Genomic DNA, 13,698 nt, shown 5'->3' on the forward strand with positions numbered 1-13,698 from the left:
CAATGTTAAATGCCCCAACATTTGAATCATAGGAGTCCCAGAAGAAGAAGACAAAAAGAAAGACCATGAGAAAATACTTGAGGAGATAATAGTTGAAAACTTCCCTAAAATGGAGAAGGAAATAATCACCCAAGTCCAAGAAACCCAGAGAGTCCCAAACAGGATAAACCCAAGGCAAAACACCCCAAGACACATATTAATCAAATTAACAAAGATCAAGCACAAAGAACAAATATTAAAAGCAGCAAGGGAAAAACAACAAATAACACACAAGGGAATTCCCATAAGGATAACAGCTGATCTTTCAATAGAAACTCTTCAAGCCAGGAGAGCATGTCAGGACATACTTAAAGGGATGAAGGAAAATAACCTACAGCCCAGATTACTGTATCCAGCAAAGATCTCATTCAAATATGAAGGAGAAATCAAAAGCTTTATAGACAAGCAAAAGCTGAGAGAATTCAGCACCACCAAACCAGCTCTCCAACAAATGCTAAAGGATATTCTTTAGAAAGGAGACAAAAAAACAGTGTATAAACTTGAACCCAAAACAATAAAGTAAATGGCAATAGGATCATACTTATCAATAATTACCTTAAACGTAAATGGGTTGAATGCCCCAACCAAAAGACAAAGACTGGCTGAATGGATACAAAAACAAGACCCCTATATATGTTGTCTACAAGAAACCCACCTCAAAACAAGGGACACATACAGACTGAAAGTGAAGGGCTGGAAAAAGATATTCCATGCAAATAGAGATCAAAAGAGCAGGAGTAGCAATACTCATATCAGATAAAATAGACTTTAAAACAAAGACTGTGAAAAGAGACAAAGAAGGACACTACATAATGATCAAAGGATCAATCCAAGAAGAAGATATAACAATTACAAATATATATGCACCCAACATAGGAGCACCGCAATATGTAAGACAAATGCTAACAAGTATGAAAGGGGAAATTAACATCTCTTTAAGATTGTCATGTGCTCTTGATGAATGAACCCTTTTATTTATTATGTTTTCATTCTGTAATCTTGGTAATAGTCTTTGTTCTAAAGTCTACTCTGTGTTGTATTAATACAGTCACTTTAGCTTTTTTTGATTAGCATTTACATAGTATGTCCTTTTCCATCCTTTTACTTTTAAGTTCCTTAAATAAATGTTCATATTTAAAGCTGATTTCTTATAAAAGCATCTAATTTGAATCTTGCTTTTTCAATCCAGTTTAATAATTTTTGTTTTTTAATTGATGTATTTATTCATTTATATTTAATACAATTATTGTTATATTTGGACTTAAATCTGTCATTTTAATACTTGGTTTTTATTTGTTCTGTATGTCGCTTTGCTCCTTTCTTCATCTGATTTTAAATTGAATAAATTTTTATTCAATTTTATCTCTAGTATTGGCTTTCTATTTAGACTTCTTTAAAAGATATTTAGTAGATACCCTTAAGTTTACAATATACATCTTTATTTATTACATGCTACCTTCAAATAATATTATAAGGCTTCATGTATATGTAAACCTCCAATTCCTCCTTCCCATCTTTTGTTCTGCTATTGTCACACATTTTACTTTTACACATGCAATAATACCACAATGCTTTCCTACTATTTCTGTTTTAGAGAGTTAATTATACCTTGTTTTAGAGAATATTTGGTTTTCAGTGTTTGCATATGATGGCTCATCTCTCTACTCAAATTCTCCACCTGTTTATGCATGTTGCTCACTAACCCACTACAGCTTTTAAATATTAATCATAATCATTTCCTCCCTGAGAGTAACAACATCAAAATTGTCTCTGAGTTTGATTCTGTTGATAACTTTGGCTCTTAACACTGAGCTGGTTTTTCTTGCTTTTTTTGTCTGTCTCATAATTTTTTTGTTGAGTGCTAGACATCATGTGGAAGATAATAGAAACTAAATTAAATACCATATAGGTCTGGAAAAAAGGTATGCCTTTTCTTCCAAGCCTTTACTGTGACGTTGAGTCAATTGACTTAACTTAGTAATAAGTTAAGGTGAGTTGAGTTTTATTATGGTTATGTCCATCTTCAGTACATTACTAACTTCAAATTTCTCTAACACAATGGTTCTCAACAAGGAGTTATTTTTGCCTCCAGGGAAATTTTAACAATGTCTAGAGATGTTTCTGATTGTCACAACTAGAGGAAGTGGATGATACTGAAATCTAGTGGGTGGAGGCCAAGTTCAGTTCAGTTCAGTTCAGTCGCTCAGTCGTGTCCGACTCTTTGCAACCCCATGAATCGCAGCACACCAGGCCTCCCTGTCCATCACCAACTCCCGGAGTTCACTCAGACTCAAGTCCATCGAGTCAGTGATGCCATCCAGCCATCTCATCCTCTGTCGTCCCCTTCTCCTCCTGCCCCCAACCCCTCCCAGCATCAGAGTCTTTTCCAATGAGTCAACTCTTCTCATGAGGTGGCCAAAGTACTGGAGTTTCAGCTTCAGCATCATTCCCTCCAAAGAAATCCCAGGGCTGATCTCCTTCAGAATGGACTGGTTGGATCTCCTTGCAGGCCAAGGGACTCTCAAGAGTCTTCTCCAACACCAGAGTTCAAAAGCATCAATTCTTCAGTGCTCAGCCTTCTTCACAGTCCAACTCTCACATCCATACATGACCACAGGAAAAACCATAGCCTTGACTAGACGGACCTTTGTTGACAAAGTACTGTCTCTGCTTTTGAATATGCTATCTAGGTTGGTCATAACTTTCCTTCCAAGGAGTAAGCGTCTTTTAATTTCATGGCTGCAATCACTATCTGCAGTGATTTTGAAGCCCCAAAAAATAAAGTCTGACATTGTTTCCACTGTTTCCCCACCTATACGGAATGAAGCAGGGCAAAGACTAATAGAGTTTTGCCAAGAAAATGCACTGGTCATAGCAAACACCCTCTTCCAACAACACAAGAGAAGACCCTACACATGGACATCACCAGATGGTCAACACCGAAATCAGATTGATTATGTGCTTTGCAGCCAAAGATGGAGAAGCTCTATACAGTCAACAAAAACAAGACTGGGAGCTGACTGTGGCTCAGATCATGAACTCCTTATTACCAAATTCAGACTTAAATTGAAGAAAGTAGGGAAAATCACTAGACCATTCAGGTATGACCTAAATCAAATCCTTTATGATTATACAGTAGAAGTGAGAAATAGATTTAAGGGCCTAGATCTGATAGATAGAGTGCCTGATGAACTATGGAATGAGGTTCGTGACATTGTACAGGAGACAGGGATCAAGACCATCCCCGTGGAAAAGAAATGCAGAAAAGCAAAATGGCTGTCTGGGGAGGCCTTACAAATAGCTGTGAAAAGAAGAGAAGTGAAAAGCAAAGGAGAAAAGGAAAAATATAAGCATCTGAATGCAGAATTCCAAAGAATGGCAAGAAGAGATAGGAAAGCCTTCCTCAGTGATAAATGCAAAGAAATAGAGGAAAACAACAGAATGGGAAAGACTAGAGATCTCTTCAAGAAAATTAGAGATACCAAGGGAACATTTCATGCAAAGATGGGCTCGATAAAGGACAGAAATGGTATGGACCTAACAGAAGCAGAAGATATTAAGAAGAGGTGGCAAGAATACACAGAAGAACTGTACAAAAAAGATCTTCACGACCCAGATAATCACGATGGTGTGATCACTGACCTAGAGCCAGACATCCTGGAATTCAAAGTCCAGTGGGCCTTAGAAAGAGCATCACTACGAACAAGGCTAGTGGAGGTGGAGGCCAAGGATGTTGCTAAATATCCTGCGATGCATAGGACAGGGCTTCCCAGATGGCTCAGTGGGTAAAGAATCCACCTGCAGTGCAGGAGATGCAAGCAGATGCTGGCTGGATCCCTGGGTTGGGAAGATCCTCTGAGGGAGGCCAAGGCAACCCACTCCAGTATTCTTGCCTGGAGAATCCCATGGACAGAGGAGCCTGGTGGGCTACAGTCCATAGCGTTGCAAAGAGTCAGACACGACTTAAATGACTACACACACATGCACAGAAGGGCCAAGAATTATGTGGCCCAAATGTCAACAGTGACACTGTTAAGAAACTCTGGTCTAACTTTGCCTTAAGCTTAGGGTGTCAGGTAACCTACCCTTATTTTTCATCCTTCCTTATTTGTCTGTGCCTCCCAAAGGATCCCTTTCAATGCTCTTGACTCTCATCCGAAAGAAGATAAATGTTGCTTGTCACTTGGGGTTTGCTACCCTGGTGGTGGGAGATGGGCAGATAGGTGCGGGTGGTTTCTTCATTCTCCTGGCTCACCGTCGGCCTAGGAAAGTCCTGGATTTTGGGTTTCAGTTTGGGGATTCTTTCAGTGATCCTCTTCCCCCTTCCTGGCAGCCAAACTCTACCTTGTATCTTTGAAAGGTCCGTGTAGACAGGATTTCCCCACCCTCCTCCTGCAGTAGGAGAATTCTCCTGGTGTTGGTGTAGGATACTGGACCCAGGAGAGCCTCCTGACCAGAGGTAGAGGCGTGCCTTCTTAACTCCTTCCTCACGTGCTGAGGGTGTCGGGGTTTGCTGCCCACCTTCAGGAACTCATGGCTCTTGCTCCACAGGAATTGCTCCTTCTTCCAGGTCTTCGACCCCCAATCTTACCCATAAGATGAGCTTCCAGAGCTCATGGAGACGTGGAATCAATGTCCCTAATGTGTGTGCCCCCGCCTCCACCCCAGTTCTATACTTTCACACTAACCCATCTTGTTTTCAGTAATTCTTTAACTTTTTAGCTAATCTTTTCTTATTTATGAGGACAGCGTATGAGATTTCCCTTTCCTGTGCTCTGCCACAGGTGAACCAGTGTTCATGTTTATCCTTTGGGAAAAGAAGCCCATCTTTCCTTAGCTTCTTGGTTTCTTGCCTTCCCATGGTTGAAGATAAATTTTAACTTTTAGCTTATCCAGATTTTTCTTCTTGTTTCTCTTTTCAGCTCTCTACAGTCTAGGCACTACAATGGCGGGGCCTAGAATTTTTAAAAACTCTGCTCTGAGGCCATGCATATTCCTTTCATATAAATCAGCTCACAGCTGAGCAACAAGGAGGGGATGAGGTCAGTATAATGCAGAAATAGCATTTTCTTGTGCAATTCCCCTTGGCGTATTAACACATTGAAGCAACCTGAGGGAGGCCTTCTCAAAAATTAAAGTCTTACAAATGTATGCCAGAATTCAGGGAGAAACTGGAACTCTCCAGTCTTGACTTCTGCACGTGTTGTCTGGTTCAGCAACTTACCGTATACCCTGTGCTTCCTCTATCTTAAGCTGTTCTGAGCAGACTGAAAGTGAAGATAAAGACATTGCCAAGATATTATACTCTATGTCAAAACAATGAATTCATGAAGAAGGCTACATCCTAAATCCAGATATTGATGAAAATGTTCTCTATCAGAAATGAATGCCCACCAAGACATATATTGCAAAAGAGGAAATATATGGATCCCAAGCTTCATGTATTTATCTATGCTATTATTTTTATTAGAATTGCTATTGATTTCTATCAATACTTTGGTTTCAAATTTCCATAGGTTTAAGTGATCTGCTCCAGTCCTGGTTTCCCCATAAAATCTGTTATTTTGGGGTGCATTATTTTGTAGGATGAGAATTTTTAAGAATGCAAGATTATATAGCCAAAAATGTCTGTAATATGTGTATTTTGTCTGATTATGGAAGCTGTACACACTTATTACTGAAAAATTGGAAACTACAGGGAAAAAAGAAAAAAATTCAATAACCAACAATTATCCCATTTAGAGATAATTTTTAATTCACATATACTTACTTTAAACATAATTGTAATCAAGATGCTTTATTTTTCAAAACTGAAGAAGGCAAATCATTTTAAAAAATAATTTCTGCACCAATGAGGGAGAGAATATATGTAGAGAAACTCAACATATACACATATGTACTAAAAAAAAAACCCCTCTCCCCAAGAAAATAACTGGCAGAGAATAGGCATATTCATGCTTTCGATCGGATTGAACTTAGATAAAATCTAGTTTATGATCATTTCAAAACACGGCTCTGTTCTCCTAACCAATAACCTTGAGATTTTGGACCTTTAAACTTTAAAAGATATTTTTCTGATCAGAGGGTATTAATTTTTATGATTTATTCAAAATCAATAAAAAAAACCTTTTGGCACGTATGCTATGGAAAGTGATCCACACTGCCATTTTACAGCACAACTCAAACACTAATCATATGATTGTGTATTAACATGGACCATCTTGCCGAATCTGCTTCAGGAATGATCTTCTGCAATACCCGCTCCTCTCTAGTCTTATACTTGGGAATTCTGCAAAGGACCAGGAAGAAACAAACAGGGCAAAACATCTTGGGTAATTCAACAGGAATGTAATGTGCAGACCACATAATGGCATGGACAGGGCAAACAGGCCTCTGAAAACTGTTTTTGCCCGTAAGGAAAGAATCCCCATTTCCGTTCCCTCCCCCAACCAAGAGAGAGGTCTCACAAAACAGAAGTAAATACTCTGAGAGATTCCCTGGCCTCCAGATGAAGGCTGGTGAGCATTTCATTTCTTGATAGCAAAAAGCCTTCAATCAATTCGTTCATTTGCATGGACAAGCATAGGCATATACAGTTATCACTAGAAGAAGGAAAGTTGTCATTGTGTGTGAAAACAGACACACCAACCACTAACCCAGAGGGCATTGCTGTGGGAGGTAAGTGAACACAACCCCTGAGCTTAGAGAGTCTATTTTTGATTGCTTTCCTAATTTGCTTTGATTTACTAGAACTAATTTGCAATAGTGACTGGCAGTCAGCCCTTGGAAAGGGTGTTTCTAAATTTAAAATTCAATTTTACTTCATTTCCAGAAATGCTTATTAAGCCCTTTCTAAGTGCCAGGTAATATGCTAGGTCCTGGGGATAAAGATGGGAACAAAAAGCATGGTGGCCCTGCCTGCAGTCTAGCAGAATGTCAGAATGAAGTTTATCTACTCATTTCCCTCACAGAACATTGACTTTAAAACACTTTCTGGGATTCCATCTCATGCCCTCCACTTGGCCAGTCATCTGGGGCTTCCTCACAGGCCTCTGGTAGTGGGGGGGTTTGCAGAGAACGAGCTGCTGGGCTGGCAGTGTTCATGCTGGTGGCATGGGTGGGAATAGCCACCTCATTGTGGACTCAGTAGCATCGGTGCCCTGGCCAGGCAGGTTCTGCAGCCTGAGTGGGGATATTGTTCAGAATGTACAGGCCCTGCAGTGCCTTGGCAACTCTGTGAGCTCAGCATTACCCTTTTTATTTTTTTATTAAATTAATTAATTTATTTTAACTGAAGGCTAATTACTTTACAATATTGTCGTTTTTGCCATACATTGACATGAATCTGCCATGGGTGTACATGTGTTCCCCATCCTGACCACCCCCCAACCCTTTTTATGTTTCTTTTCTACTTAAGTCAACCAGAATCTGTTTCTGTCTCTTGCAACTCAGAATCCTGACCAAGACACATAGGTTAGACTTCTGCTCCCTGCAAGCATTCTGTCCCATTTCAAATCACACAGGGAAAAACACCCGAAGAAAAGTTGTGTTCTGTTCTATGTGCCTGACATACTTTATCTAAGTAAGGAGGTCCTCTCAGCCAATGGTTCTCAGCTGCAGTCCTGGTTCACACAGTACCAGCATCAACTGTAGGTTGTGCTTCTATGAGTCTCTTACAAATAAAGCTTAGGGATTTTATTTATTTATTTTTTGGTATCAAATTAGAGCACATGTCACGACACCACTGTCACTCACTTGCGTTCACGTGCTCTTTCTTGAGCTGGAGAAAAAGAGTGGAAATTAGGGTGCTAGAAATGTTTTCAGAAACTGTAGTTCATTCCACGTGGGCTGCAGCTTGAGAAGTGTGTTAGCTGTGGGTGACAGCCGCGTTAACTCTGCAGTCTTCCCCAGACTGGGGGGGACTGAACAACTTCATCTTGAAGAGGCTGTACTTGCAGAACTGGGTCCACCAAGTGCTCTTGCCTGTGCCCACCACCAGCTTTGTGGTCATGGTATCAACCCTTCTGTCAGCAGCCTTTCATATAAATTTACAGAACACATATCACAAGGGCCCGATTTAACTCGAGGACAAGGAAATGTTTAAGTTCTAGGGCTGCTCCGAGTCATAGGAGACTGGTCACGTTGTGTAACCTTTTTTGACTATTTCTAGGGGCGTCCCATGCACAGCTGTTGCAAGGTACGCTGTTACAGTTTGCCCAGACTCTAGCACCTGTTAGGTAATTTGAAATAAAAACAGGTTGGTGGGGAACATGATAAGGTATCTGAGAACACATTTCTTTCAATTGGAATACCCTTGAGGACTATTCCATTTCAGTAAACTCTGCAAGCATTCTTCCTTGTCATTATTTGCCAAGAGAAGAGGGAGAAAATGTATCTTTTTATAGGAAACAAACCTGCATTCCGCAGGTCCAGGGGCCACAGACACAGTCTCCTCTTGCTTATTCTCCTGCAGCCTTTCTCCTCTCCCTTGTTTAGGCTAGTATCTCCTCCACCCTTTTAATTTGTCCCAGTTGTCCTTTCCCAAAGAGCTCTCATTTCCTCTTGTTCCCCAGATCTGCACTTCCTGGCCCCTCGCCTCTTATGAGAGGACATCACCCGAGGAGACCAGGTAAGGGAAATGAATGAATGTCACGACGTCCTCAGGGCGGACCCATCTGACTTCATGAAAAGAAGAGGCCTGGCAACTGCATCCACTTGGGTAACCCTGAGTCCTGCCCTGGAGCTCACCCTCCCACCTTGAAATTGTCTCCTTGACTAGGAGACTGCTCAGGACTGCTTAGAGAAACAGCTTGGAGGTCAGCAATATCTAACCCCACTAGAGTCTTCCCGATTCCTTAGGTGATGCCCAGACTGCTTTTTGGTCTTTTTGTTTCTGTTCTGAAAATGGGAGTGCTTCCCCTAAACTCTTTATCAGCTAATGTCATCTTTTACATGTTAGGAGGCGGAGATGTGGGGGCAGACAAAACCCGAGAGCACAGAAAGAAAAAAAAACCCAAAGACAAAACAGAAAGAAGAGATACAAGACAGGCAGATGGCATCTGACAGAAAGTGGCCCAGGAACGGTGGTGGTCAGCCAGGGAAGAAAGAGAACTGGGTTTTGAGCTGGACCCACAGAAGTTCAAGTCCCGGCAGCTCTACTTGCTAAGTATATGGTCTTGGGTGAGAGGAGTGGTCACTCTGTTTCTTTAACCTTTAATTTTCCCATCTGTAAAATGGGGATCACAATAACTTCCTTGCAGGATGGGTATATGGATTAAATACATAATGTGTCTAAGATGCCTAGCTCAATGCCTGACTAGTCATAGCTGCCCCATAAATTACAGAAAATATATTCAATATATATAATATCATTGAAGTCACAGCCAATGGCAAGAGTGATTCAGGAGGCTGAAATTTCTCATGTCCTTGAGCACCAACATCTGCCTGCTGTTAGGGTATCAATTGATAAGCCTTCACCCTAACCCCACATTCTAAGTAGGTGTCTGCATTGAGCGGGATTGTTCCTGAGGATCTGAGTATCATTATCACAAACACCACGGTGATGTCTGTGAATGGAAAATGCAGACAAGCAAAGATGCGGAGGAGGAGGGGGCCCCAGGGACCTCACCTCCACAAACCTTGCATCCCAGGGGCCCACAACAGGCAGCAAGGGCCCCTTCTCTCCGCAGACTGCCCTGGTCTCACCCTTCCCTGCTCTGATTTCTCTTTCTGCTTCTCTTTGGGGGAAGGCATTTGGTCTCTGAGCAGGGCTTCTGCCCAGGGGAGCCCGTCTCCTCCCAGCATCTGCACTCCTGCTCAGCATCTCCAGGCACACAGTTGCCGCTTGCTCCATCGGACCTTCCAGAGCACAGAGGAGAGAAAGCGCAGCTGGAGAGGGGCCAGGCACAGAGGGAGGCTCCCGCCTCCAGCGCAGGCTGAGGTTGAAATCCTTCAGAACCTCCAGGAGCTGCAAATAGGACTAGGCAAAACAGAAGAGACTAATTTCACATCTTCACCAACCTGTGTCTCTAAAGCCTTCTTATGCCCAAGCATCTGGTAAATAGAAACGACCTGCTGACATGACTTGTGGGGTTAATATGGAAACTTACACCTGCAAAAATAGCTATAAAATTATAAAGAAAAACTTCCCTCGAGAATGACGATTAGTCATCTTGTGTTGAAAACTTTCAGTTGAGAATGTTCACTCTCTCTATTCCTCCCATTGCTTTTCTTTTTATAGCTTTATTTATGTAGAACTGAGGCATAATAAACTGTGCACACTTTAAGTATACATTTGATGGTGTTTGACATATGTATACACTTGTGAAACTCTCACCACCTTCAAGATTCCCAGTGGGTCCATCACCCCTGAACGTTGCCTTGTACTCCTAGTACTTTGTTCTTCCCTTCATCATCTCTAGACACCACCACATATTTTCTCATAGAGTACTTTGCATTTTACAAAATTTTATTAATAATGAAGTCATGTACTGTATGGTCCAGCTTCTTTTATTTAATTAAAAAAATTTTTAAAGGAAGTTTTACAATGTTGTGCTGGTTTCTGCCATACAACAATAGCAAATCAGCCATAATTATACATACATCTCCTCCCCTGCCCCCCATCATCACAGAGTGCCAGACTGGGCTCCCTGTGCTACACAGCAACTTCTCACCAGCCACCCATCTTACACCTAGAGCCTGGTATACAGTGTGAAGTAAGTCAGAAAGAGAAAAACAAATACAGTATAGTAACGCATACACATGGAATCTAGAAAAATGATACTGATGAACCTATCTGTAGGGAAGGAAAGAAGACGCAGATGTAGAGAATGGACTTCTGGACACAGTGGGCGAGGGAGAGTGGGACGATGAATGGAGAAAGTAGCATCAACATACATACACGATTGGGTCTGGCTTTTTTAAAAAATTAATTAATTTATTTTAATTGGAGGCTAATTGCTTTACAATATTGTGGTGGTTTTTGCCATACATTGACATGACTCAGCCACGGGTGCACTGGGACAACCCAGAGGGATAGGATGGGGAGGGAGGTGGGAGGCGGATTACAGATGGGGATACATGTACACCCATGGGTGTGGCTTCTTTTACTCAACAAAGTTACTCTGAAATTCATCCGTGTATTTGCATGGTGCTGCTGCTGAGTAAAATTCCATTGGATAGAGATGCCACTTTTTAAAAACTATTTCAAATCCTTTTTAAAATTTATTTTCTTGAAGTATAAAGCCTTTGACTGTGTGGATCACAATAAATTATGGAAAATTCTTCAAGAGATGGGAATACCAGACTACCTGACCTGCCTCTTGAGAAATTTGTATGCAGGTCAGGAAGCAACAGTTAGAACTGGACATGAAACAACAGATTGGTTCCAAATAGGAAAAGGAGTAGGTCAAGGCTGTATATTATCACCCTGCTTTTTAACTTATATGCAGAGTACATCATGAGAAACGCTGGGCTGGAGGAAGCACAAGCTGGAATCAAGATTGCTGGGAGAAATATCAATAACCTCAGATATGCAGATGACACCACCCTTATGGCAGAAAGTGAAGAAGAACTAAAGAGCCTCTTGATGAAAGTGAAAGAGGAGAGTGAATAAGTTGGCTTAAAGCTCAACATTCAGAAAACAAGATCATGGAATCTGGTCCCATCACTTCATGGCAAATAGATGGGGAAACAGTGGAAACAGTGTCAGACTTTATTTTGTTGGGCTCCAAAATGACTGCAGATGGTGACTGCAGCCATGAAATTAAAAGACGCTTACTCCTTGGAAGGAAAGTTATGACCAACCTAGATAGCATATTAAAAAGCAGAGACATTACTTTGCCAACAAAGGTCTGTCTCGTTAACGCTATGGTTTTTCCAGTAGTCATGTATGGATGTGAGAGTTGGACTGTGAAGAAAGCTGAGCGCCAAAGAATTGATGCTTTTGAACTGTGGTGTTGGAGAAGACTCTTGAGAGTCCCTTGGACTGCAAGGAGATCCAACCAGTCCATCCTAAAGGAGATCAGTCTTGAGTGTTCATTGGAAGGACTGATGCTGAAGCTGAAACTCCCATACTTTGGCCACCTGATGGGAAAGCTGACTCATTGGAAAAGACCCTGATGCTGGGAAAGATTGAAGGCAGGAGGAGAAGGGGATGAGAGAGCATGAGATGGTTGGATGGCATCACCAATTCAAAGGACATGAGTTTGAGTAAGCTCTGGGAGTTGGTGATGGACAGGGAGGCCTGGTGTGCTGCAATTCATGTGGTTGCAAAGAGTCGGACACAACTGAGCAACTGAACTGAACTGAACTGGTAGTTGATTTACAGTGTTGTGGTTTCAGCTATACAGCAAAGTGCCTCAGTTATACACACGTATACATTCTTTTTCCTATTATTTTCCACCGTGGTTTATCATCGAATACTGACTCTGTCCCTCTGCCATACAGTAAGACCTTGTTCACCCACTCTACCACATAACAGTTCACATCTGCTGATCCCAGACTCCCAGTCCATCCCTCCCGGGACCTCTTGGGCAAACACAAGTCTGTTCTCAATGTCTGTGTGTCTGTTTCATAGATAAGTTCATTTGTGTCATATTTTCAATCCCACATGTGTGATATCATGTGATATTCGTCCTTTTAGACTTACTTCACTTAGCATGATAATCTCTAGGTCTGTCCATGTTGCTGCAAATGGCATTATTTCACCAAACCTCTGTTTCTTCTCCAACATTGTTTCCACTTGCTCTTCAGTGAATGACCCAGTGGACCTGAAGTTATGAGAATTCTTCACCCTATTATACATGAACTGACTCCCTCTAATGTGTTCTATTTTAGTGGCCAAGAAGTGGGCTTCCTGAGTTCATCCAGGATGTCAGCAACTGAACAAGCCAGGTTTCCAGAGAGTGAAGCAATGAACGGGATGTGTAGGGACTTCCTTATGTGGAGGAGAGAAACAGAACAGGACTCAGCCTAGAGATTTTGGCAAGAACAGAAGGGGTCAGATTGGAGATGGTGCTCATAAAACATTGCCTTTAAAAACAAGGTAAATTTGCCTAGCTCTTCCTAGGTGTTTGTTTTTTTTTCTTATAAAAGTGTTTCATACATTCCCACTATTTGTGAAATTCAAGGATTTTCATTTTACCCTTCCTGCTGTTCATTCATAGTTTCCATCAGTGTTTCAGCAAAACATTAAAATTCATTTTATCTAGAACACAATGGAATAAAATGAATAGAAAGAGACAAGAGTACAATTTGAAAATTTCAAATATCTTCTGGTTTAGTCCAGGCTCTTTAGTATGCATTTTTCTTTATTTTCTTTATTTAAACATTAATGATTTGGCTTGTGAAGTTGCTCAGTCGTGTCCGACTCTTTGTGACACCATGTAGCTTTCCAGGCTCCTCTGTCTATGGGCTTTTCCAGACAAGAATACTGGAGTGGGTTGCTGTGTCCTTCTCTAGGGGATCGTCTCAACCCAGGGATCAAACCCTGGTCTCCTGCATTGCAGACAGACTCTTTACTCTCTGAGCCACTAAGGAACTTCATTAATGATTTATTTAAATCAAATCAGCCCCACATAGCCCTTCTCCTTGCTTACACTGTAGATGGATGTTTCTTCTTCAGCTGACATGAAATGGATTTATTCCTTTTTCCTGCAG

Source organism: Bubalus bubalis, chromosome 17 (genome assembly GCF_019923935.1).
Source record: "Bubalus bubalis isolate 160015118507 breed Murrah chromosome 17, NDDB_SH_1, whole genome shotgun sequence".
Lineage (NCBI taxonomy): Eukaryota > Metazoa > Chordata > Mammalia > Artiodactyla > Bovidae > Bubalus > Bubalus bubalis.